The sequence below is a fragment of the Meles meles genome, chromosome 9, assembly GCF_922984935.1.
Source record: "Meles meles chromosome 9, mMelMel3.1 paternal haplotype, whole genome shotgun sequence".
NCBI lineage: Eukaryota > Metazoa > Chordata > Mammalia > Carnivora > Mustelidae > Meles > Meles meles.
Window position 1 is genome coordinate 16084653 of NC_060074.1, and position 4655 is coordinate 16089307.

Genomic DNA, 4655 nt, shown 5'->3' on the forward strand with positions numbered 1-4655 from the left:
TGAATCCAGAACTTGATTCATAGCAATAGTAATAATAGTTAACATTGGTCAAATACTTGGCATGGGTCAGATATTCTACTAGGTGTTTTTTATGTGTATGGACTCATTTCCCCCTCACAGAATCCCTCTGAGGAAGTTTTATCATCCTCACTTATCAGATGAGGAAGCCAAGCCTTAAAAACTTAATGGACTTTAAAGTCAGGCAGATTATAAGAAGTGAAGCTTGTGCAGCACATATACTAAAATTGAAATGATATAGAGAAGATTAGCATGGTTCTTGCAGAAGGATGACACTCATATCTCTGAAGCATTCCATGTTTTGCACAGTTCCCAGAAGTTATTTGACACCTCGTTGGTTAATACCAAGGAAACTCAAGGAGTCAAAACACAACATGTGGAATCCAATGTTGAGATTGTGATTTTTCCCTATAAAAAGAGAGAGAGAGGGACAGAGGAAGGGACGGAGGGAGAGTGGAAGGGAGGGAGGGAGAACGTGACAAGCTCAGCTCACTCGTTATTTACCCTTTATTCATTCCTTGTTTTCTGGCCTGGGATACAGTTGTGATGTTGAGTGGGCAGCAGCCATCTTATGAGCATGAAGATTATAGACTCACACTAAAGATAACACAGTGGAGAGGGAAACAACTGCTTAACTGAGTCCCTAATAACTTCCTAGAGCCTCCATAGCAACCTAAGCTCACCTATTTCTGGATTTGTGACAATTTATGAAAAATAAACTAGTTAAGCTGCTGTTGTGGCATTGTGTTGTTGTGATTACATGAAGCTGAAAATAACACCTACTGATAGAGATGGCCATGCTATTGCCCCCTTCAATCAGGTTTATTTCTGGTTTACTACCAAAGTTATCTCAAGGTTGATCATTGTCAATGCCTGAGGTCTGAGGGCATAGGGAACCAGGTGTGATGCTAATTAGTCTGGAAGAAGTGCGTTTATGGCTTCTTTCTTTGCACTAAAGAAGGTCTCAGAGTAATAAAGTGACACTATACAAAGAAGAGTCTTCGGCAAATCTAACCTTCATGACAATTTTACTCATTCTCTGTGAGTTTCAGCTTTCTTATCTCTACAATGAAGACTCTACTATCTACTTTAAATATTTACTGAGAGGTGTGTGAAATGCCCAATTCAGATGGTATATATACATGTACAGCTGTCTTTAATATGAATTCCCCTCTCTCATGAATACAAATGGAACAAATCGCCTTATCCTTTCTTTCTCCGTTCTCAATGCATCCCTAACCTTCCTGTTATAATGTTCTTCGGAAAAACATCTGCCCCTAGAATTTGGCTTGTTTTCATTTTATCCAGACTTTGTGTGGTTAAAAGAAGTGGGTGGAAAAGGGAATGGGGAGAGAGAATAAGTCCATAGAGTATATGACCCCGGCATGGATGACTCTGCTGTTGGGCAGAGGAAACCCTTCAAGAAGAAGCATGTGAACCTCTCTCTCTTCCTTAGAACTTCCTTTCTTCCCCATGTGAAGATGGGGACCCGAGTTTGTGACCATATCAATAAGTTCACAAAGCATATCTACATTCACAATTAGAGTTTTTCTTGAGAGCTAAGTCTTCTGAGATGGGCTCTTGGAATAAAGTCATGATCATCTATAGTACAGATTTATAATACACGCATATATATGCCACATACATATTTATATAGAACATTAGAGTCTGTTACCATGGCAACAATTGCGGTACTAACAAATTAAGCATTGTGACTCCACTGTAATAAGAAAAAAGAAATTCAAATGAAACACCAAGCATTTGTTTAAGCGCAAATATCCTTAGTAATTAAATGCACAGAAACAATACAGAAAACCACAAATTAATGTTTAGAAGCCTTTTCTCCTATGAAAACCGGCTTTGCTGTTGTTTTCCTTTTACCACTGCGTTACATTATACATCTTTATAAATTAAGTTCGGCACCAGGTTAACAAGAACAGATCGGCTGCTTCGGAGCTCTCACACACCGAAAGGTTCAGCTTTCATTCTAAATAGTTATTACACCTTCCACAGTCAGTGAGAAAGGTTTTATGGCTCTTCTTATTCATCAAAAAGAGGACTTTTAAAAAAGAAAGCTCAAATGTGAAGTTGGTCTTACATCCCCTGTTTCATTCAGACAACATGTAGAACTACCCCTGGGGTTCTGAATACATTAACATCCTTTCACAATTAACCCTAATAGGACAAGTGTAGCGGTTTTTCTTTTCCCCCAACCAGATATATTCAGAGCTGAAAAATACATAGTGTTTAAATAGATCTCATTATATCAGCTACACCAAATCTCTCCTCTTTATATACAGAGGATTGTACCTCTTTTCACTGTCATGCAACATTAAAATAGGGAAGCATACACAAGGATGACATGGATTTGACAAAAAATTAATGATTTGTACATCACTTTAATGCTTCAAATCTGCAATTCATGGATGCTAATTAGTTCATAATGGGCTGTTGAAGAACAGAACTGTCATCCTGCTGCTTCCCAGGTTTCTGGAAGCTCTGATTCAGCAGAGACCTGCCCGGTTGCCTGCTGGATTCTGGGCTGTAACCCGGCAGGTCTATGAGAGCATTTCCCCCCCAACACACAATTGTTTCTTGGATGTGGTGCTTTAATCTATCAGAGTGACGGTGGCGTATCTCAAATAAGCGGTTCCTGGGTGCCGCGATACGTACTGGGAGCAGTCGCATGGCACCACTCTATCCAGATGATTGATTCCGGGGTTTTAGGCTGTCAGGCTACACCTCGGAGGGCAGCCGTCAGCTTCCTAAATGGATGGAGTTGTATTATGCAGCACATTTTGAAAATGCATGTACAACTTTTTTTTTTAAATTTATTTACAGATAATAAAAGGCTATAAAACTTGGAGAGAGGCAACAAAGAGGGGAACGGAGATCAGATATCTTCTCTTATTGTGAAATCGTGTATATCTCCTCAATGCAAGGAAAGCAGCTACCGAGTCTCTTTTTCCTTTGGTCTTTGTGCTGTCGAGCTGGAGACAGACTATCACACCAGCAGGAGAGTGTGAGGCTGAATAGCTTCACAGGCCAAAAGTAAACACCAGGGCTTGCTGGAAGCTGCAAGATTTGAAAACAAGTTGCTCTGCTTTTATTGGAGAGAAAACTGAATTTGCCTGATCTCGTGATGGAGGACTGACCCAATGTGTTTCTCATATCATATCTGTTGATCTGGGCACCCAGCTGTTGCACAGGTCTGGACAGGAGACTACGCAAAGGAGACAAGCACGAAATTTGCTTCCAGGTTTGATGTATCCGATACCTGATGGCTGAAATTTTGTCTTGAATTCTCCAAAGTGAAAATGCATGGAATTGGGAAAAAAATTTTTTCAATTGGAAATTCAAACTAGTGGTCATAATGGAAGAACTGAGCCAGGCCAGAGGAAAAAAATACTTCCAATATAGTTGAGCCACGAAGGGATTTTAGATGATCAGGAATTCATACTTTATAAATATGCAAAATGATGACACTCTAAAAGAGAGTTTAAAAGTGATCAAGTTAATGAGTACTATTTTGTTTATAGTTTTATTGTAGGTCTTTATATAAGCAAGGAGGTAAAAAAATGTACTAATAAGAATAGATGTTTAATAAGTGTTGAATGAATGAAGGATGCTCTTCAAAAAATATTGTGACTTGGGGTGCTTGGGGGCTCACTCAGTTGAGCGTCTTCCTCTTGATTTTAGCTCAGGTCATGACTTGTTGTGAGATGGAGCCCCATGTTGGGTTCTGCATTGGGTGTGGAGCCTGCTTGGGATTCTCTCTCTACTTGTTCCTCTGCCCCTCCCCTTGCTTGAGCTATAAATAAGATAGATAGCTAGATAGGGGGCGCCTGGGTGGCTCAGTGGTTTAAGCCTCTGCCTCTGGCTCAGGTCATGATCTCAGGGTCCTGGGATCGAGCCTCGCATCAGGCTCTCTGCTCAGTGAGGAGCCTGTTTCTCCCTCTCTCTCTGCCTGCCTCTCTGCCTACTTGTGACCTCTCTCTCTGTTAAATAAAATATTTAAAAAAAAAAAGATAGATAGATGAATAAATAAATATATTTTTTAAAGTTTCGACTTAAGAAATACATGAAATGATACTCCAAACTTAAAGAAAAGGCTGTCTAGTCAGCACCAAGAAAACTCACACAGATGTACACAGTGATGACAACATTTTTTTCTGCATTAGACATCTGCACTTTCTTGTAAAGAAAACCAAACTTACCTCAAACTTAAAGCTCCCTTCGCTGGTTAGGTTATTCAAATCTGTAGCTTTTAAGTTGTGTTTGGTAAAAAAAAATGTAGGAGTAAGATGGTTCTTGGGTCATTTAGCAGATGTATGCTTAGCTTTTTGATAAAGTGCTAAACTGTTTTCCAAAGTGGTTGTACCATTTTACATTCCTGCCAACAGTGTATGAGAGGACTGTTCCTCCACATCCTCGCTAACCCTTGAAATCTTTTTAACTCTGGGTAGTCCAATAGGCATGTCATTAAATCTTTTTATGTTATTGATCTGCATCTTTCTCATGAGTAACAATGTTCAGCATCTTTTTGTGTTCTTATTTGCCAACCATACACCTTCTTTGGTGAAGAAACTGTTCAAATTTTTTTGCCTGTGTTTTAGTTCTTTGTTTTAAATTATTAT

At 39.4% G+C, this 4655-nt stretch overlaps 1 non-coding gene across 1 annotated transcript; it reads left to right on the forward strand.

Moving 5' to 3' along the window:
- Positions 1-216: 216 nt before the first annotated feature.
- On the forward strand, positions 217-322 carry LOC123951242. Its single transcript, XR_006820392.1, has one exon. It is a non-coding gene; the product is annotated as a U6 spliceosomal RNA (small nuclear RNA).
- Positions 323-4655: the final 4333 nt, after the last annotated feature.